This window comes from Platalea leucorodia, assembly GCF_965183815.1.
Source record: "Platalea leucorodia genome assembly, chromosome: 5".
NCBI classification, from domain to species: Eukaryota; Metazoa; Chordata; class Aves; order Pelecaniformes; family Threskiornithidae; genus Platalea; species Platalea leucorodia.
Window position 1 is genome coordinate 52,999,849 of NC_138827.1, and position 22,808 is coordinate 53,022,656.

At 39.2% G+C, this 22,808-nt stretch overlaps 1 protein-coding gene across 18 annotated transcripts in view; it reads left to right on the plus strand.

The window, feature by feature from the left end:
* Positions 1-4,265: 4,265 nt before the first annotated feature.
* The window catches only part of RC3H1 (ring finger and CCCH-type domains 1), a 65,454-nt gene continuing 46,911 nt past the window's right edge, over positions 4,266-22,808 (plus strand). For 17 of the 18 annotated variants that reach the window (XM_082311579.1, XM_082311585.1, XM_082311592.1 and 14 more), the window contains exon 1: positions 4,266-4,449. The gene's annotated coding sequence lies outside the window, so the exon portion shown is untranslated. Of the gene's footprint in view, positions 4,450-21,781; positions 22,011-22,808 lie in introns of those variants that run through there. The other variant, XM_082311589.1, reaches the window with a different exon arrangement.

The following is a 22,808-nucleotide window of genomic DNA, read 5'->3' on the forward strand; positions in this document are numbered from 1 at the left end:
TTTTTTGCATTCCTAGCAGGCTGAAAACACAAATGTTAATAACTCTGCAAATCTATTATACATAGCATCAAATAACTGCAAGAAGTTTTACAAATGTTTAAACGTATCTGATAATGTTTGGTGGGTTATATAGCATTATTTGCTTGTGCAAACTGAATGGCTGAGAGAGAAGCATTCATGGAGGAATATCAATTTTACACTTATGCACTTCACATTCTTTTACATCATTGAGGCTTCTGTTGCATAAAGGAAATCGAAACCTTATATGCTAAGGTCAAGATACTGAGCATGTCCTTCCAAGTGGAAGGCTTTATTTTGCTATCATCCTCTTATTATTTTAAAATAAGCATATATAACCAATTCTAAAAGTTGCATCTGAATTACATGAGCTTGGATGATATTCAGCATACTCTTTAATGAGTATTGGGTTTTTTTACAATCATTATGTTGGGCCGATATGCTTCAGTCTTCTGCTTTTATCAGTGGAATTTTATAAAAGTGCAGGAATTTTAGGTTTTGTTAACATGATGGTCAAGCACACAAAAATGCTAAAGATTTTATTTTTTGTTATCTTTTGGTTTATATAATATATGCAAGAATCTTGGCTGTGTGAAATAATGAGGACTTTTCTTTAAATGCTTGCAGCCAGCTGGAAAAATATTTAATTCTTGCCTTTCATTCTGACATCACAGGTTTCAAAATGAGACATTTTCCATTATTATCAGCTTTACAGGTCACGTAGATGATAACTAAAATAGCAAACTGAAACATTGCCAACGCATTAAAAGAAAAATCTTTCTTTTTATGAAGACAGCTATTCTGTTACCACAGTTTTACATGGAAAGAGTAATATAAAAATTGAATCATGAGATGATACCATTTGACAGTTACACTGGTATTTTACCTATTTCTCTCAGTCATACAGGCTAATATGGGGACTCATTTCTAATGTATAATCTGAAGAACATTACTAGGGTGGCCACAAATGTAAAATCCTAGAACCATGCCTACACTTTATCCCCTTTTGGAAGGAAAAAAAGAAAAAGAAGGAATGGAAAATTGAGATGATATCTTGTAGAATCAAAACTAATTCCTGTGGGGTTTTGAGGACATAAAAGAAAGAACAACGTGAACAAATGGAGATAAATTACAGCAGATTTAGTAATAAGCTGAAGTGAGATATGAAAACAGTAATCCTAAAAGCAAATGCTGTGTTGGGTTTCATATGCTGAGGAAGTGTGTCATGCAGGAAGAAATGCTGCATAACTGGAGAAAGTAGACATTAAAAATAATCTAGGTATCTAGTGGGATCAGTTCCCAAAGAGAGAACAAGCTCATCTACAAATTTTGGAACCTTTAAAATCCAGAATAAAGAGTAATCATTAGAAAAGTGTTACTCTGATGGAGGTCTAAAACGGATTTTGAGGTTTAGAGTACTCATCCTTGCAATGTTACTTAATAAGAACCATAGGTCATTTCAGAGCCCACTTCTTTAAATTTAAACAATGCGGTACTGTGGTAAACTATGTTGTAATACTGAAAATTGTTGTTAGCAAGTAAATACTGGTAACAGAATTAAATGCTAAGGGAAAACATAAGCTACCTGAAAATGAACACCTTTCCGCAATATAGGAACCGTATACAGGAACCAAGTATAGGAAGTGGTAGAAGTCTCCAGATTGGAGTATTAAAAACCAGACTGAACAAAACACCAAAATGATGTAGTGCGTACAATCACCTGCTATAAACTAGGAAGTAGGAGGATGTCCTCAGCCCTCGACCATTTCTAGCTTCTGTGACTTTAAAGGTTGCAAAGAACACCTACCATTTTAGCTCCTAGTGCTGTCTTCTGCATCGGAACAGGATATTGGTAACTTCACATTTCTAGTATAACATTTAGGAGAGGAGTATGCAAAAGATGGGAATTGCTGATTGAAAACTTTCTGTGGTATGCAGTTTTAAATTTGAGTAATAGTATGAAGACAATATTTAAATTGATTAGAATAATGTGCAGAGATACTGCTTAGTAGTTCATTTCCAAGAGGGAGAACTAATTAGATAGGAGTATAATGATTCAGATTTTTTTTATTTTTTTTAAACAAATTATGCTGCAATTTGCCAATTGGTTATATGAAAGATTGTGCTTCAGGACAAAGACTCTTACATAATTTATACAGTCATTAAGAACAAGTGGTATTAATGTTTCATTGGGGCATTGTAGGAAGTATTACAATGCCAATATAATGATAAAAATATAATAATGTACTAATATATACTAATATACTAATATACTACTAATAATGTACTAAAAATATAATAATGTACTAATCTGTGATCATCCCTGACTTCTGAATCTGGGTAACTGTGATAATCTTGATTAAATAATTCACTCAGATATTTTGTTGTGTAATGATGGTACTAAGAATTCTGATGCTTATAGACATTGATTTTTAGATTTCTGTTTGTAGACTTCTAAATCTTTTCTGTTGATCTCTTTGAAATAACAGTAAAACAGCCATAATGCTTAAGATTCACGTTTCTATGTTAAACTTCCATGTTAAACTTCCCAATTTACACTGAGTTACACTTCTTTTGTAACTCACAGCAAGGCTCTCGCTAAGTTAAAAGTGGTCTTTGTAAAGATCTTGGCCTTCTGTATTCATAAGATCCCAAATGCCTATGAATATGGCAAGAAAACCCTGTTTCAGAAATTAATTTAATAGCTGTTCTTAATATTATTTTATTTAAGCACTGATCCTTGACAAGCATTAAGCTTAACTGGTTTGGTGGAAAAGCCTAATAGAGACAACTTCTTTAGTAAAACTGATAGAAATAACACATTTAGCTATTATCGCCACATTTCTTGTAAAGTTAACATGAAAATCTGTCTACAATCAACACAAGTCAGAAATAAGAGCTGAAGATTAACCTCACCCTATGTAGTTTTTCCCCGTGTGTCTAGGAGTCTAGCTCTGCTGTTTGTTTCTGGCTTGCTGTCTGCATGTCATGGCCCAGCTTCCTTTTGCAGGTTGCTGTCTCAAGCCCTTGGCTTTGCGCCTGGTTACTTCTGATCTGACATTACACTGTTTTAATTGTATTTCAAGGTCATGTAGTCCTCTGCAGTTTGAATGTTGAACCAATAATACAGTTCATGCTCCTTATGGTGTTATGAAGTGTTTAAAAGTGCAGTGATTCCATATGCAGCATCCTGCACAGTGACCTCACACCAGCACTGATCCCGCAGAGCCTCCAGCTGGGCATATACATGATAAAATATCCAGGGAATAGGATGGGACCACTGAACCCCATTTTTGTTATTAAATTTGGAAATAAATTTGGACAAATTCCTTAGTATTTTACATCACAGTTCACGTTCTCATAAAATGGGGATCAATTTGATGCTACTTTGAAATATCCTGATGTTAAATCATTAGTTCTCAAAGCATTTTAAAACTATCAGTATGTGCTAACTAAATGCAGCAAGTCATCGTCAATACTTTTAAGATATAACTTCATTTTAAAATTCCTTCTGTAGCACAACTGTAGTTCAGATAGCGTGTGATACAAAAAGGCTTGGTGGGGCCCCAACACATCTTATCTGTGGTGTTGTTTGAGGCTGAGGATGACTTAAACGTGTCCTGCAGCAAAGAAAACTACAGGGGACCTTCTCCAGCAGCAAGCCCAGCTCTGCACCTTCCCGTGGGTCTGGTGGGCAAAGCAACAGGGTCTTTGCCCTGCAGGGCCACCTAAGTGGTAACAGCATTCATTTGTGTTTTTTCCCCTCTGAGTAAGAAAATAAACCAACTCCCAAGCTCTAAGGTTTGATGGCATGAGGCAATCACAGTGGGGAAGAGGGGAACCACAGTGCAGCCCTGGGCGCTGAGGGAGAAAATGGCGGGCTAGGGGCTCCGGGAGGCTCCGAGCACGCAGAGAGCTCCTTGGGCTACACTTAGCGTATGAAGAGCCACGACCTCGACCCCGCAGCCTGGCTGCGCCCGCCACGACCAGCGGCGACAAGAAGATGATGTGAAAGAGCAAAAGAACCAGCCAAAAGGCGAACGAGGGCAGTGGGGAGCACACACCACCCCGACAGTACCTGACAGTACCTAGCAGCACCCCCAGCCGGCAGCACGCTCCCTCACGCCCCCGAACCATCCCGGCGCTCCAAGCCGTGACTCGGCTTTTTCTCCCGGTCCCGCCCCGCGGGGCGGGTGCAGGAAGGGGCGGGCGGCGGCGGCGAGGCGGTGCAGGGAGGCAGGCAGGCGGGGAGGGGAGGCAGCCGACGCACAAGATGGCCGCTGCTGCAGCGGCGGTGGCGGAGGGGCGGCGGGCGACGGCGGTGGGGGAGCCCCGGGGCCTGCGAGTGCTGGAGGAGCAGGGCGCTGCGGCCGCCCCCGTGTGCCGCAGCTGAGGGGGCCGGTGGCCGCTGCGGGGAGCCCGGCCCGTGTGGTGAGTGCGCTGTCTCCTCTGCCCCCCGCTGCCGGACTCAGCTGCGGGGAGCGGAGAGCCTGGGGTGCGGGGAACAATGGGGCTGGCCTCGGGGGCGCTGGCGGGAGGGCTCCGCTCCCCTTCTCGGGGAAGGGAGGTAGAGGGGCGGGCGCTGCGCTTGCCTGTGGGTCCTGTGCTGCTGCCTGCCTCGCTAGGCCTCAGGCTCCTGCCGGGCTCGATTTCCGAGCGCCCCGGGCAGGGAGGAAGGGAGGGAGCTGCGGAGGCCGCTGTCCCCGGTGCGTGGGAGGAGGAGGGGGGTGGGGAGGGCCCAGCGGTTGGGTCCGGCCTGGGGGGGTGGGGAGAGGCGGCATCACCTCAGGCTACGGCGGAGAAGGGACAGGCGGCTTTTGTGTGTGGCCTGCGCCTGCTGTTGTTTTTCCAGCGGCTCTGCGTGCCTGGAAAGAAGAGAAACCTCACCCCGTGTCGGACTCGGCACAGTTAAACGAACAACTGGGGTGGGGGAAGAAATAAGGCCAGAGCCCCCCCGTTCCCGCCGTCGGTGTGGGGGGACACCCCCCGCCCCCGGTTGTCGCTCTTTTGTCTGTGGCGCCTGAGGGAAGAGCGAGGTGGCCCTCGGCCTCCCTCTGCGTGGGGAGAAACCGTGATAAAACCAAACAGAAACTCCGCTTACTTTCGCTAGTTTTTCACCCTGGCGTTGTTTTAGCTGTTGGATTAACAGGGCGAGGATGGGTAAGGTTTCTTGCCGGGAGTGCGGTGTTGGTATAGCTGCATTTTAATGTGCTTTGGTGATTGGGAATGTCCTGGTGTCAGTTTTTGTCCTGAAAAGCCATTGTGAGGCCTGTGCCGTTTTAAAACAGGGAACTGATGCGGTTTTTTTCCTAGGAACTGGGAACGTTTAATTTTCTCCACATGCATCTGGGCCTTTTTCCTAGGAGTAGCTCTCTTTTTTTTTTTTTTTTTTTTTTTTTTAATTACAGTCAAGTATGAATGAAAAATCTTCTGTCCCTCCGGTGGTAGCTGCTGGTTTCTGTGTGTTTTTACTATATTAAAAACGGCCGAAGTGGAAAAAAAAATTGCAAAAATGATTAAAAGGTTCAAAGTAACCTGGACTGTTGCAGAGCTGCTTTAATCACTGTAACTGGTTTAGCAATGCTGTCTTCTAATGACTCTGCTTGGAAGAGAAATGTAGTTAAATTCAGCATTTATACTGTATTCACGTCATATAGCTATAGAGTTGTTAGATAACACAGCAATACTATGAAGCAGAAACTAATGTGTTCCTAAACTTACCTTTTTTATCCCCTTCAGGCTTATAAGGATGTGGAGGGCGTTAATTTTATCAACTATAAATGTCTATTTCTGTGTTTGAAGTCAGTGAAGCTAATAAGAGACTTCATAGTTGTATAAATAAACCAGTGTTCCTAGGAGGAGTGTGTACATTTTTGACGGTTTCTAAGCTTCACCAGTAGCACCATGGCTTTCTTTAGTCCATTAATACACGATGTTGATATGAAATTATGGTTTCCACTAACATAAATAGAAGCAGACATTATCAGTTAGGCACCTTTTCTTTTCCCCACAATAGCTTATCGCTATGCCTTCCTGTCCTAGAAAATGTTCTGTCAAAGCAGACAGCTTGACAGGCTGCTTTGAGGGAAATTTAGAAATACAGGTACCATCAGCGTGGTCTGTTTTGACAACCAGAGACTTGAGTGGTGTGCTTGTCAATCACTTTTGAGCAGCAGTAACCTTAATGGAGATGAGTGGGAAGTTATGTGTATGTTTTCTGGTGTGGTGGTTTTTTTTTTGTTTTGTCAGCTTTGTATCCAAACTAGCTTAGTTTTAAAGCAAAATATTTTAGAAATTTATGGTGAGATTATTGTATGCTGATAATGATTTTAAAAACTAATGTTCCAATGAACAGATGAATGTATAAATTCAGAAATTCCATACATGAATATGTCAGGGTTTAATTTACAGGCATCTTGGGACATGTATATTATTATATAAAAGTGGTCATGATAAAGCAGATGAACAGAAATTAACTGGATTGCTTTCAGAAACTTCTGCCATGTTGCCAGTGATTCACCAGCAATCTGAGTGGAAACCATTATCAGTCTTGTTAAATAAAGCATTGTAGAAGCTGAGATTCAGTGAGCGTGTATATTAAAATATCGACTTAATTTCTTTATACATGGTTCAGAGGTCTTGGTGATGCTGATGGTGGTCACCTTTGGTGATGATGGCAGACTGACATCCCATTTTATTTAGGGTCTATATCTCATAACTAGCCAGTGCTGTAAAAGGGTTTTTCATGATACTTAGGGAATTGGCCTGTCCCATTCTGTAATATGTAATAATATGAAGGATAATTACCTTTTGTTTGTTTGTTTAAATTCCACCTGAGAAATCATATGGTTTCCATGCTGGATACCTGGGAAAAAATGTTTCATCCATTTGAAAGAACTTGCGGAATCATAGCTTTCAAACAGTATGAAGTGTAAAACTGAACTAGAAGGAAAGAATTCACCTGCATTTAGGCTCCCAAACATCCTGAGCATCTCGAAATAGCGATGGAGCAGCCACTATAAGATACCTTTTAAACAGATGACCCTTTATGAAACTTTATAATTTTTTGCAAAGCCTGCTCACTGTTTGAAATTCTTTCCCCAGTGGAGTCACTGAATCATTTTGCATATGAAACTCTATGTGGTTTTGTGGTGGTTCTTCCCGCACCCAGTAAATCAGGTGGTTGTTTGCTGGAGCATCCCAAGTAATATTGGCTGTTTGGCCAAAAAAAATCTGACTCAAAGGACATGGGAGATAAGCCATAGGGGATTTGTAGTTTGAAGTTAATGTCTTGGACTGCACTTGGTAATTAATATTAAACCATTATCATACAGGAATAAAGATATAATATGCTTCTGTTGTGAAAAATCATTATATAAACATCCTGTACCAGCTGAAATTTCAGTGTGACCTTCAAGATTCTGTGTAGGCTATATTACAGTAATGCAGTCTGAAGTCTATGGTCTCATGATAACTGAGAAAGAAACCCACAAATATTTACTTATGTTGTGTTACTTTCCTTTCTGTACAGAGATATTCCACAGTGCATGCTGAATTAGGTGCATTTCCCATCACTTAGTTTGACCACTTGTTTTTCTCAAGAAGTGTGTCTCTTGACAGTTATCTTTTGCATCGGTTTCATTTTCTTGGTTACCAGTACGGTAAAAGTTGAAATGGTATTAGATTTCAAAGGTCTAACTGATTTCTAATGAATTCTTTTTATTTGTGGAAATCTGTGACGGGCAAGAAGGTGCAAAAGTCCTATCAGCTTATTGTAAATAGATTTTTCTGACATAAAGAGACTTTCTGGTTAGAGTGCTTGAGGAAATAGCTTTCCTGTTACTGCATGGTAGCAACACGCTGTGTGCTACCAGCAGGAGAAGGAAGGGACTTTTGTGATAGAAATATAAAGATTTCTAAATCATTTGTTGCAAATTTATGTTGTCAGAAGCAGTACCGGTTGTGCACTGCTCTATGTTGGAATTTGTAGAGGAGTGTGTTTCATGCAAGTGTGATGGGTGCCCCCCTGTCCCCACTTTGAGATTTCTTTCTAATACAGTCAGAAGGAAGGCAGCTACATGTGGTCTAGGGCAGCTTCCGGCAGGTAGAGATGGGTTATTACGTACATCAGAAACAAATTGCAGAAATCCTATGCAGGCAGACTTTCAATAGTTTGCAGTAAGACTGGCAGAATAACCATGAGTAGGTATTACTGTTACATTTGAGAAGGTAGCTCTTGGCTCTGGCTCAAGCTTGAACTGGTGTGAGTGAGACAGTGTTGCATTATGCAGATGAAAAATGTCATATCGTCTAATTAGCAGCATCTCCTGAGCACCAGCCATTGACATTTGGAAAATCTAGAGACTTTAACATTAATTCACATAGAAAAAGGACCTGGACATCCTTTGCAGACTTTTACATGAAAGCTTCTGCTCAGCATGCTGGTTGGTTTGTTTGTTTGTTTTTTGTGTTTTGTTTGGGTTTTTGTTTTGTTTTTTTGTGTTTGTCCCCCCTCCCCCCCCCCCCCCCCAAAAAAAAAAAAAAAAAAGGAAGGGGAAAAAAGGGAGAGGGGAAAAAAAGGAAAGGATCTTGGGAAGCATAAGGGCCACATGTAGAATAACACAGACAATCTCTCTGTCACTTGATTGTGTGCCTTTACCTATTTTGTACAATGTTAACTACACTGTTAAAAAAGAGGAATTATTAGGAACATGGAGAAAAATCTTTATATGAGATATGGTTGGGAGGAGGAGAGAGGCGGCAAGGGAAGAAGATTGTTTTGACAGACAAAAGAATTCATTTTTTTCTTGTTTTGCAACATAAGAAATGGAGGATATGCAGTTAAACTGAAAAGCAGTGCAAGTGTGGCTGAAGGAAGGAACAGATCTTCCATTTGCTTCACATAGATTGTGGCAGGGGTTGCTATGTAATTTGAGACAAAGAACACAGAAAAGAGTGTTTGTGTCAGATGGGTAATGCTGTGCTAAGGTAAGTCTTGGGTTCAGCATTACAGAAGCTGGAGGGTTTATTGACAATTATTCATTCCAACCTTGAAGTCACCAAAATAGCCATAAATGACATGTTCTTCTTGCTGTACAGATTCCTCTCACTACTGATTTCTTGCAGTCTTGCAAAACCACTGTTTTAATCCTTCACATAAAGCATTATTTCTCAATCGCACAAATATTTGGAGTTTTGGGTGTGCATTTTATGTTAATCTGAGACTTCTGTAGTAGGAGTGTGCTTCAGCTACAAGACAACTGAAGAAACTAAGCATGTGGAGTAGCTGAAATAACTGAAATGTGCTTGTCTGGGAGAATCTAGATCTTGCAGGTGGTTCCTGATTTCTTTTGGTTTGTTTTGTTTTAACAAGGAAAGTCTGGTTTGTCTCATCCTTCTACTATGCCAGTTTAATAGGTGTTCTTAAAATGATCTGATTAACTATTGTTTAAAAGCAGGCTGTTAATCTTAACATAAAATCTGGGCATTCCAAATGTCATTATTTTTTGGGATGCTTCCATGTTTATCAGACCCTGTCAGGATAAGCTGTGAAGATTGAGGTATGGTTGTTTTTAAACCTGTTGTTCATAATAAAATTCTGGTTGATCAGCTGATGGAGCAGTAGTGCTTGTAGCCTGGTTCTAAAGGTCGTCTCAGAACTTCCTTCTGAAATCATTTCTAGCAATTGCTTCAGTTCAAACGGTGAGCAAGTTGGAAAGTTTTCCAGTTACAACTTTCAAGTTCCCTACTGTTTTGAAAGGAGACTGCTACTAGAGTAGCAGGAAATTTGTCGTCTTTATTATGTGTTGAAGGTCTTCAGGGACCCGCAAGCTAATTATTTTTGATAAGTTGTGGCAGGTAGTGTTGGTCTCTAGCTCAAATTTAAGACCTATCTTTTGGGCAAAATGAGTGAGGTTCAGTGAAGGTATTACAAAGTGAATGAATTGAAATCCATGCGGAGGGGGGTGGTTTTAGTTACCTACTTATTAATAAACTAGCTTCTGTGGAACCTTCCCAGTGTTCAATAGCATCTAACTTCCTCTGTCCTTTGTTTTTAGAGTAAACATTATTCATACTGACTTAGCACTCCACTTTTTGTAGCAGTTGTACTTGAATGAGTAATTCTTCCATGTTCTACTACAGTGACTGTGTAATATAAATGCCCTTCAAAAGTGAGTGAAATAAAACTCTTACTGTTGACTTTTGTTGTAAGTCATGTTCGTTCTTTGTTTCCCCCCTCCCGCCTTGTTATCAGTTTAGAATGGAAATCCTTCAGTTACTATTTGATGTTAGGAACTGTACAAACGAATGAAAGTGTTAAGACTTCCTTATCCAGTGTTTGTACCTGATGAATCTGGTACTCGCAGTACAGCAAGACTAAAGTGGTTTGTGCCCTTTTTTTTTTTTTTTGTAATTCCGCGCCAAGATGCAAGAACCAAAGGAGAGACCTTGAAATTAGCGGTTGCTGAATTTGTAAGAAATAGTAGAAAGTGAGTTTGATTAGCTTACATGGTGTTCTGAAATTGTGGCATGTTGCATAAACATTATTTTATGACCATTAATAATTCTGGCAGTTATGCAGGCCTAATGATAATTAAATCTCCTGTTTCTGAGTGTAAGCTGTTCTCTGGGACGCTCAGTAGAAAATTTTCCCCTGCCTTTACAAGTGAACCTTGTGCTAATGAGATCTTGAAAAAATCTGCTCATGAGTCCGGTGGAGCAATCATCTCTGTTCATGATAGTTCACAATTTAAAATTCCTATTTCAGTTCATTTTACAAAAGTCAAGCCTGGGTTTTGTGCCACAGTGAAGTGCTCTAAGTTGTTTGAGGAGATACAAAACAGCAAAGTGCTGAACTGCTTCAGACAGGAGGTATGGAAGAGAGAGTAGGAGTGTATGCATCCTGTGAAGCAAGTCTTAGCCTTCCCTGTCTATAAATGAGAAATCTTCCCAGTAGTGTGCGATGTATTTTCTAGCTTGGTTAGGCTGGTGTTTCTTGAGCTCTTCTGGAGCAACTAAGAAGTCTTTTTACATGGCATTTTGGCAATTATTTTTAGAAAAGTCTGAGGAGCTCAGGTGTTTACATGTAATGTACCAAATTGACAAAGTACTCCGTTGTAAACAACAGAACCAATTAATCAAATTTGAAATACCTTGATAAATAGTTGTTTATTATAATACTGAAATTGTCATTGGTCACCTACATTGTTACTAATTATTGTGTGGGTAGACATTAAAATTCAAAAATTTTTGGAAGCTGGAAAACAACTAGCTCTTATTTAGCAGCTCCAGAAGGACAGTGAATATTAGCCTTGTAAAGAGAACGTGGATTTTGTTTCAAAAATAGATCAGAACAGGGCAAAGTCTCACTAATTACTAAAGCAATTAAAAAGAAAATACCACTCTCCCATGTATCTTTTCAGACTTGAAATGACTTTTCTGTAATGAGTCTTTATTTCTTTGCTTGCTAAAATGCTCTGTTTTCTTGTAGGATTTTTTTTCCTTTTTTTTTTTTTTTTTTTTCTCCTTCCTTCTGGATCCGTGGGTGTCTTCACCTCTCTGGTTCTCTTTAACGATCTTCCATTCTCTGGTACTTCCCTTCTAAGTGATTTTTTTTTTTTTTTTTTTAAAGTTTAACTTTGTTCTGAGCCATTATTCAATTCAGCTAGCTAATGCAGGTGACAGAGATGGCATATTGCCTGTTAATTTTGTTGCTTTGACAATTCAGACTTGCAGGATGGGCTGTTTGGATAATGGAGCAACCGTGGGACTCTGTGTTCTTGGACTTTACTGGGGACTATCAAAATGTCAGTGTTTCCTCTGGAACTGGTGAGAAGTTAGGGAGCATTGTTCCTGGCGCACTCCCTCGTGACTACTTTGGCTGTTGCTGTAAATTTGAAAGGAGAAAGATAAAAAAGAGTTAGGCTAAACTGGCTTGATGAAATGGACTGGGTAAGTTAAACCAGAGGCTACGATTCAGGCTGTCCTTCCTGTTTGAGTCATTCTCCTGCTTAATTGCATGAAAAGGCCTCCTGTAGAATTAATTAAAAGACAGGTCTTCGTAGTGCTGCAAAAAACTTTAGTTAAAATGGTGAATTGTAATTTTAGTCTTCCTTGTTTAACCAGGCTTTAAGGATGGAAGCCTGGAATGCTGTAACTTCTTTGTAGGTGATTCATACAACAAGTGGAAAGAAAATGTTATTCAGGAAAGTGAGAATTAGTAAAACTTTGGTTGCTTGGAATAGTCCAGACTATTTTAAATGTGACTGTTCTGGTGCCAGCTGTTGTTGGATTCTACAGGAAAGGTGTGAGCCATCAGGGATGTCTTGTGGACTTGCTAACGCTTGTGCGCATTGTTCGTCTCTTGTATTTGTGTCCTGTATTAAATCACGTTGTGACTGCTATCTGAAGACATTGCTTAAGTGAGACCTTTTTATGCTGTTTACCTACTGTGTTGTACTTTATACAGAGCTTTTCCTGACTTGAAGATGACTTACTTCGTGATTCCCTCCGTTTTCCTCTTCTGAATCATCTATTGCATTTGTCAAGTTTAAGGATGTTTTTGTGTTAAGGATCTTCAGGAAGGCGAATAATTTGTTTTGCATTGATAATTGTCATTTAGTGCACAGAAAAGGTGCTCAAAGTAAGGGTTAACAGTGTGTTTGGAAACCCTCTAAATCATCCGTCTCTGCTTTTTTGTAGAAGTAAGAGGCTGCCTATCAGTAACAGCAGGCAACTGGAGGTACCGGGAATAACCTTGTTCTGGTGTGTCAGGATGCATCGGGAAATGTAGCTTTTCAGTTTTCCCTTCAGTGGTGCTACTTAGCATTTTACTGGTGACTCGGGACATAGAAATAAAAGGTCTATTGGAGTGCAGGATACTTCTTATTTTTATTATTAAAATAATAAAGTAAAAGGCTTTGGAAAAAAACTCTGCTCAGCACTTTACCAGAAAGCGAAAAGGCACAGCCCAGTTGGTACTTTCCAGGCTAAGGACCTGTATTGTGTAAGTCGCCCTTGATGGTCTGCTTGGATTTTGAGAGGAGCATTTCTCTTTCAGCCTCCTGTTTTGAGGGCTGCTGGTAGAGAAGGTCAGACTTCTGGTTAAAGCGAGAGAGATCTGGTAGTGGAAATTTCACAGCTTTGTGGCTGCAAAGCAAAATAAATTCCATAGGTTATACTTGTACTAAATTTATCCCTTTTCTCTAATTATTACCAGAATTAAGAAGACTTATGTTCTCACCAAGCACTGTAATTTTTGCAGAATGTGTTCCTGGGGGAGGGGGAAATATTTGGCAAAGTTTTCATCTCTCCTTAATGCGTGATGTTCTGTCTCATTTCTGTAGCATTTGTGAAAAGGAAGGAATAAAAATTGGACTGATAAGATGACATAAAAACTGGCAAGTCTCTTTCAGGCTTTTTTTTTTTGCATTTGTTCCTGTACCAGGTGTATCAGAAATTAATCAGTTGGGTTATTCTACATTAAGTGTCAAAGTCTCTGCACTGTAGTTCATAGGAAAGAAATATTTCCCCCCGGTTTTCTAAGTCTCAGGATTTACATGGCTTCAGCAAACAGAGATCTGTAGTTAGCTTTTCTGGTCACTCCTTTCTCAGTGGAACTTCTCAGTCAAATGTTTCTAACAAAATAGCACACGAGGACAGGGTGGGGATGTCTCTGGGTGTGTTTCTGAGGAGGAATTATATGATCGCAGCCATTTTCATGTGGGTTTTCAGCTTCACTAGACCAGTTTAGAATAGAACAACTTGAGCTCTGTCAAGCTGAAGCTTGGGCATGATGTAGATGATTTCAGGACATACCAGGAAGAAAGGCATCCATAGGAATACTTGATATCAGTAAGGTAAATTATATTTGAGGGTGTAATGGTGTGGCTATCGCATTAGGCACTGCAAGATGAGAATGGGGTGTGGTGTCAGTATTACTCACTAGGTATTAAAACGATCACAGGCCTATTTTCTTTTACATAAAATCTGAAGGGAAAAAAAAAAAAAACATTCCACTCTGTCTTCCTGTGAGTAATATATGAATTCACCTGATAAAGACAAGTGTTATTTGTCCTTCCCCCCACCCCCTTCCCTAGGACAGGGGGAAAAGAAAGCCTTAGACTGGTTCATTTGCCAGTTCATGTGACAGTAATTGGGAGCCTTCAGGAAGGGGAAGTGACTGACAGCAATCTTTTCCTTCAAGCACATCTGATAAGTTCTGAAATTACATTAATCAATTAGTGTAGCTTTTGAGAAGTGGGAATAGAATCAGTCATGTTGATGTGACAAGCTTGTATGTGAGCTGTCATTACAGAATGAAAATTGACAGTAAGCCTGTGAAAATCCAGTGACTGCAGTATGCTAATAAATACATTTAAATACTTTGTTCCTGTTAGGTTTTGTATATTAAAGAAAATAATTCCCAGTGCAATTATGAGGGCTTCAGTAGTGCTATTACAGGTGGCTTTGGCTTACAAATTTTGAGAAATTTCTTTTTTGAATTGTTTGTCATTAGTTTTAGCTTACTGTCATTGCTTTTATTCCCAAAACAAAGGGATGTTGACGGCATGGGTGGTAAGATGGTTTCAATGCCGTGTTTTCCCTTCCTGTGCCTTATCATACATGTAGATACCTCCTGTTTAATCAGGGGCTTACATAATACAAGGCTTGCTTGTCACTTACCCTGGCTTGAGCTTCAGCAAGAGAGGTGTGTTTGGCAGCTAAGTGCATCCGTTCTATTTTAAGACTCTAAAAGAAAGAAATTTTAAAAATAGAGAGAAGTAGCTTTCTGTGTAGTCCATGTGTGCAGTAACTATAAAACATTTATCAGATTTACTCTCAAGGTACTGGAATAGGTAATATTGCAGTCAGGGCATATGAAGGCTCAAACACTTCTAGTCTCATAGCAGCCTGTGATGGTGTGCCCATTAAAAGCTCTTGGTGGGCTGTGACCACTTCAAGGAAATTGTTAATGGAAGTTAAAACGCCCAGCTGAAGTACAAAGATGCTTCACTGTGCAGCTACTGTTTTCTTTCTGGGTATCTTCCAGTCCTTAGTTTTCCATAAGTGAGGTTTAATCTTCTGTGAATAAAGTTCGTTAACAGAAGTTTACTCTTTGCTTTTAAAAAGGTAGACTAGTTCAGCATGCTATGGAGAGCTATATACTTTTTAGTAATAGAACTCTGGCAATAGAGTCTGTGAGACGGTGTCCTATGTATTTTTTATTTTCCATCATTCCAGTTGCTGATAGTGCTATAAAATAGTAGTAATATGTTTCCAGAGATGAATACATCTTTTAAGACTTAGCATTATAAACTGAGAATGAGAAAATTGTTCTTCATGGACTGCTCCACTTAGAACAAGTTTCAAGCAAAGTAAGCAGTAAATAAGAGAACTTTCTCCAAAAGGACAGAATTACATGTCTGGAGTAGAATTGTTTTTACAAGGCAGGAGCAGCTAAATTCATCAAGTTGGCAGTGGATTTTTAATATGTAACTTCCCAGGATTATTATATTTTGGCCTCTTACTTGAATGATTTTCATATTTTGTAACTTTAAACTTTTATAACTAGGGTTATAATTCAAAGCCTCTTAAGAGGAAGTAAGATACTCTTTTTCCGATTTGAATTCAAGCTCCTGCCAAAAATAAATATAGTTTTTTATCCATTACTGATCAGAGGATCAATGGGATATTGGAGGTTTGGGTTTTCTCTTATACACAACTGTCTTGCATTGTTTGCTATATTAAAAAAATTAAAAAAGGAAAACAAAAAAAAGCAGCTTTCATTTTTGTGGTTAAGCTCTGAGATGTTTGTTATTGGTTAAGAATAGGTGTTTAATGGAAACCCTGAGACTTGAGCCTTTTGTTTCCACTCACTAAAACCACAAGTACTGTTTTTAATGGTCTTGTAAAGCTGTAAAGAAAAGATGCTATTTTTATAAATCTGGAAGGTAAGCGAGACTAACACCAAAGCAGCAAAATATTTAAGGGTGGTGGTTTTTTTTTTTTCTTATAATTGAAGGTTACATGAAAAGTCTCATTCAGAAGGAGTACCTTGCCCCAGGCTATTTCAGGCCTCTGGAACTGCTCTTTTTAGCAGTGCTACAAATTGAATCACCGAGTGCCAGTAGCATTTAAAGCAAATGAGGCTCAATTACATTCTGAGTCAGAAGTACCTGAATTAACCTGCTTTTCAGCAACAGTTGTGTGACCTCTCCTACTGATATTTAAAGACTTTAAGCCCTGTGTGAATGGTAATTTAACACTACTTAAGTGATGAGCAGGTTTGTCTGTGCTGAATAGTGTTTGGATTTTTACAACAAAACTATGCTCAGAGGTTTGGAGAAAATTTTGAATAGTATGTTGACTAGCTAATTTTTTTTTATGCAACTGTTACAACAGCGCTGAAATTCTCCAGGCTCAGTGCCATTTCTGCAACAAGCTGCCTCTTAACCTTGGATGACTCCAGAGCTTTAGTGTAGACTAGGTTACGTTATTAAAACACAATTGCAGCCTGCGTCATGGAAACAAGCAGAATAGTCATCTGTGAAACTTATGTTCTTTATCTTAATATTCCTGCTATTATTAACAGTGAAGCTACTACAGGGCTAGCTGAAGGAGGATATCTGGCTTAGTTTGGTCCCTGTAAGCTATTTTTGTATCAGCTATTGTAGCATTTACATGATTGCTTCTTTGTTTGCAGCTCTAGTTCTAGGAGCAGTAAGAAAACTTGGAGTTAGGGACTGCTACAGCATTCTTTCATCTTCTTTAGATAGCACTTTGCTCAGTGCTATAACCATGATGAGCTGAAAGAGTGGTTTTGACTCTATTTGTGTGACTTGCACTGTCAAGAAACATTGCTTAAATCTAGCTGTGAAGCATTTTTTTTGAAACATAGAAAATTTTTAGATGGATTTAGTATAAAGAAACAATTCCATGGGTTGTTATCGCTTGAATTCCGTATTCCATTTCACCTACTCTCATCATGCCAAACTGTTAGTCTAGTCATCCTCATTGTTAGGATTGCTTAATAGCATTTAAATGTGTAGTTAAAATTTAGGCAATACTTTAGAGCTGGCTTCCATTAATGAGGAGACGTACTTAAAAATCTGTGTTGCCCTGGTTGTGCCAAAATAAGCTGCTCGTGAAACTACACCTAAAAAATTGACTAATCTGTGTTGATGCTAAAAGAGGCTGTCTTGAAGTTTCCCTCTTCTGTGCTTCCCCCACTGTTTCCCTTATGTTTCCAGGGCTGCTTGACCATTTAACAGATCTGGAATAGCTTTTGCACCCTGTTAGAAGCTAATGTGGGAAGGAAAGGGATTTGGTTTTGACAGGTTTAGGTCCCTGGTGTAGATAACATGTCAGATCTAGAGCTGGCACAAGAGTACTTTCTGAGAAGGAGTTCTGACTTGCCCCACTGTAAGCCATGCATGAAACTGCACTGAAAATGCCAAAAAATTTCATTATCTGTATTCATTGGTGGTAGAATGAAAACTTAAGTCTGGATGTTTCAGTCCTCACAAGGATAAGATGGTTAACCCATGTTAGCTTGTGGTAAGCAATGCAGGTTATTATCTGCTGTCTTAGTAGAGATGAGATTCTGTTGCTGTGGTGTTAAATCTTGTCTGGAGTCTAATGCTTGTAGGTAGTGGCTGCTATGATTTGGTCTTTTGTTTACAGCTTGGAAGCTTTCATTAATGGTTCAACAATTCTCTTTTTAGTTCTAGACAGGATGAGTGCAGCTAGACTTATGCTGTGATCTGGGAGAGAAATGAGGAAAACCTAGATTATCTTCTATTAGCAGCTCCTCAGTCTGCCTACCTCCACTTTTTGGAAGTGGTTGTTAAGACTGCAGTGTTGTGGTAAGCAGACAGTGTTTTGTCAGCTGTTCTCAAATGTGCATCTTTTATCTGAAGTTGATGGTGCCATACAGTTTCTTACTGATGTTGAAATAGTATCACATGGTTGACTGAACAGGTGCCTGAAGTAGAGGAGCTGAATTCTTGCAGCTGATATAGTTTAATAACTCTGTCTCAAAATCTTTGAGAGGAGGGTGTAACAGGGTATAGAATTATAATAAGGCTTAGGGAGTAAAAGAATTTCTTTGTCATTGTGAACTCCTGCTATGATGAAATGCATGTGCGAGCAAACCAGGTGCTCCCCAGCCTTTTGAAATAACATCACAGTAGTCTAGAGATTGTTTTGTATGCAACATATAATAAGAGATCCCTTCTTGTGATTATAATATGTTTAAAATGAATTCACGAATTAAAAACAAGCAGACGAGCAACTGTATTGGTAGTTTTGTTTAAAAATTCATTAGTTGTTTTCACTGCTCTTGGATGACTTTGTGCTTTTATTAAAAGATCTTTTTGATGTTTAAGTGCAGTCTTCCAAAATAAAATTGCTTTGAAGGTACATAGAATAACTGAAGCTTTATTAGAGACTACTGTTATGTAAACAATTATTGACATGAAGCTGTTTGACAGCTATTTTTAAAATGGAGGCAGCATCTACTAAGTGACAAGAAAAACCACCTCCAAATCAAAGAAATTGGGGGGAGGGGGGAACATTAAAGAGGAAGTTCTGAGACAAAGTTTTCAAGTGGACAGTTGAAATAGTTGTTTTCTGAATACCTGCGAAATTCTGTGTAAAATGGGATTTTACATTTACGTTTTACTTTGAATGACTCATTGAAATAGAAGTCTCTTCTTTCCTATGCTTGGCAGTAACAGGTGTATTCATTTAATACTGTTCTTACAGTATATTTCAGCATTTCCTTAGTATTGCACCTGGAATTTTGGACATACGAGGTTTGGGCTTTTTTAAAAATCTACTAGATAGTTTGAAAACAAATAAAAACATTTTTGGGAGAGTGAATACTGTAATGCTAAGTCTTGAACATAAAGGGAAGGAGGTGGGGGGAACTTCAGACTATTACTCGATTCTAGCCGTGTAAGTCTATCAAAGAAATGTTTTCAGTAATATTTTCATGGTACACTACAAAAAAGCATGTGCACGCATGCAAAGCACCCAAAAAGATCCAGCTTTGGTAATTTCTGGATTTTTTTTTTTTTTTTTTTCCTTTTCAGACAGAAGAGTTTGCTGGGCAGGGTAGGGGGTGGAATTACTAAAGGTTGTATTGTAGGTTGGAGGCTGGGGCGATTTTTTAGGCAGTTTTTGGCCAGTGTCCAGCCGGACTTCAGTTTTTCCTTCTCTGTCTCGTTGTTTAACATCGCAATGATAGTGTTATTGTAGCTGTAGTGTCACTGACATCAAGGCAGAATTATAGCTGCCGAATCAAGTCGGGAGAGCTCTTACTGGAGAGTGGGTGGCAAGCAACACTTTCTAATTTTTTGTAGGTTGGGTTTCTTATGCTTTCTCTTTCATTGAATTGTGCTGGGTCTTGCCTAAATGATTCATGTCGTCTTATCTCAGTCTAAGAAATGATAAAGGCATTGCAGTGGTAACAAGATCATTCCCCCTCCTTTCCTAAATTTACTTTTCATCTACTGAATGCCTATATTGGTAGTCAGACAACTGTAGATTACTCCTGCATGAAAAAGAATGATACTGGCCTTAGTGGTTTTGATCTTTAATATGGTTTCTCATTAGCAGATGCCAATCTTATTACTGCTATAATACTTTTGATACTTCAGATCACTAAGAGGTGTATAGGAAAAAAAGGTTTTGCTTCAGCAGGTTAGAACTCAATGATGCCTGTTCCTTCACCTGTGCCTTTTCAGCTGAAGTGTTTGCAGTCTCCAGAATGCTACCCTCTTCCCATTGCTTTCTCTTCTTGAAGTTTACTACTTAAATTTTTATTTTAGATGAGCTGTTTGTGTGGCTAATGTGTTGCCCTGTTTCAGTTAAAATGAGGTATTGGTTGTGTAATTGCTGTCCACCCACATTTCTGCCTGCCTGTGTTTATTAATAAAGATCTAAGTTTAAAACTGCTAGCTTAAACCAGGGAACAACTGTGCAAACAGTTCAGCTGGAATACCTTAGAAAGGAATGAGTAAGGAAGAGTAGTGACTTCTCTAGCTGACACTGAGAGGTAATGTGTGTCTGTACCCTTGAATCTGAAGACTTTTACAAGCTTGTCCTGTTTATCTTTCCTGTGGCTTCTTTCATGGGTGATCTGATGGCAAGCACTAGCAAATGGAAGTTGTGGGTTTTGTTTGTTTGTTCTTAAACCAACCAAACAAAACTTTTTTGTGATATAGGCTCTTGTATAAACTCTGAAAAACTGTCATAGGAGAGATTAGTCCTTCTGGACACACAAACTTTAACCTGTTTTTTCTGGTCTTCTGGTATGGATAAGGCCTCAGACTCAGTAATGTCAGAATATAATTTTTCAAGGGCACATTAATTGCTTGATCATTGGCTCGTAGTTTTCAAATTTGTAGTTGTTGCAATTCTTTTGGTTATTTGGGTGTTCAGAAAGCAACTGTTCAAACACATATCTGCTTCTGGGAAAAGCATATTATTTCCTTGCCTCCTCAAGAGCAGGATTGATAGCTCTTGAGTATTTGACCAGTTGAACCAAAGTCTCTTCTGAAAACTATTGTGGATATTTTAAGTGCCTTCTGCCTTTCTTCTGTTAATCTATTTGGTTCTTCCTTGATTTTTAATCCTGGTTTAATCATTGTGTTACTGTTGTAGTCATTTGCATTGACAAATGCAAGAACTCTTAATTTGAGATGAAAGGAACATATTCTAGACATGCTCATCTGCCATTAACTCCCTAGACTTAATCATCTGTGAGCTTGGGAATCCTTATAGAAAAATTTTCCTAGGTAATAGATCGTGAAACCATTTACTAATAAGAATTGGTCACTTCCCCTTTCTTTTAACTAAGCTGCAAGGGATGTATAATATCAGCCAGAAATTATGAAGTTAGTCATGTATATCTTCCCTGAAAATTTACTGTTTTAGCCATGTGCAGATCTTATGTTTTGAGGGGTATGAGCTGGGAGGTTTAAGCTTCCTCTGCATGCATGTTGTCGTTTAAGGTTCATGACCCTAGTGGTGCAAGACTAGTGACTGAATGTTGAGTGAGAATAAGAGGTCAAGAAAATGACATATTAGGCTTCATTCCATGTTTTTCCTGTGAAACACTGGATAAAGAACTCTGTTCAACAGCTTTCTGTTTTGTAGTAAGACATTAGCTCTTGCCTCACGGATGTTGTGAAGCTTAAATAATTTTAAATTGCTTTTAGATCCTCTGTTGGGGAGGTACCGTGGTAGAGTTGTGATGTTCTTGGTGTGGTGGTTTGGTTTTTTTGGGTTTTTTTTGTTTGGTTTTTTTTTTGTTGTGTGTTTTTTGTTTTTTGTGTGTGTTTTTTTTTTTTTTTTTGTTTCCTTTACGTTGTTACATGCCAGGAAGTTTCACATGAGGGATAACATCTTGTGCTTAAGTGGCCCCATTTTACTAAGGTACTTTACAGACTACCAAGTAAGAGACACTTGCATGAAAGCAGATAAACTTCTTCCTTTGTTTTCATAGTCAAAATAAAAATTACTGAGGATAAAAGAAAGCAAATCTTGAATCTGGTTTTACTGAGCTTCAGTGAGTTTGGGACAGAATTTTGATGGTGCTCATGATTTTCTCTCTTTTTTTTTTTTTCTTTCTTTTTAAGATGACTTACTATATGGTCACGAAGCTCGTTGGTGTTTATGTATCTTTGAAAGAAGGGTGGGAACAAGCGTTACACACAAACTTCCAGGATTTGCTGTTGGGTGGGAAGTTCTTTTGTTACAGAGCTCTGTCTTCTGGGCAAGCGTTCAGCAGTGGTGGGGAGCATGCATGCAAGCAGGCATGCGTGCAGCGCAGAGGAGGAATGAGGAACTGAAGCACTTGCCGTCAGTTGACAGTGTACAGCGAAGTTTCAGAGAGCAAACAGAAGGAGGGAAAAAATTTCAGTCTATCAGAAGTACTATTCTGGGCTTACTGTATTAGTGTTCATGGAGCTCCCAGGGTGGAGGTAAGAAGCTTTTTCTTCTACCTACTCTTCTCTGGTCAGGCATAGGCTTTCTCTCTCTTTAATTTTTTCAGAGGTTTTTCTGTGGAACTGGATACGGAAAACACAGCTAGCATGATTTATCCTTTTCTGTGAACTTGGCAGTATGGGCTGTTTGTGTGTGTGGCTTCAGTGTGCCTTTTCAGAACAAAGTGTTGAGTCTCTATAAACAACCCATTACTTCTGGCTAGTCAGGGTTTCCCATGGTTTGTCAGGTCAGTTTTTCGCTAAAATGAAATTCAGGACTTTTTAAAGTGTTAGGTCCTGCACTTCTCCTCAGGAAGGAGAGGAAAGATACTTCAGTGTTCTCGGAAATGCTGTTTATTACCATAGAACGCACTGGAATGGAAAACTTATTTACTTAAATGGATCCTGTGAAGCACTGGTGGTAATTGGTGGTGTCTGTTTGGCACTAGGCATGTATGGAGAGGTCCGGTTGTTGGGTAGGATTGCACTGTGGGTATCTGGTAATCCTGATCAGTTAGGAGTTGTTCTACTATTATCTGTTCATTTCATTTAGGTTGTTGGTGTATTTTTAATCTCATGTGTCAGAGAGGTTTTGAAGTAGTTAATGTATCACAGAACAAGTCCCACGGGAGAGAGAATTGCATCTTTGGCTAGGTTACTTTTTCTCAGCAATTTTTGTTACTGCCGAGGAGTAAGAGTCTTTAAAAGAATTAGTAAAATGGTATCTTCTTTATTAGATTAAATTATAGATTAGCCAAGAGCTGTATTTGCGTGAGCAGATCGGTTGGCAAGCCT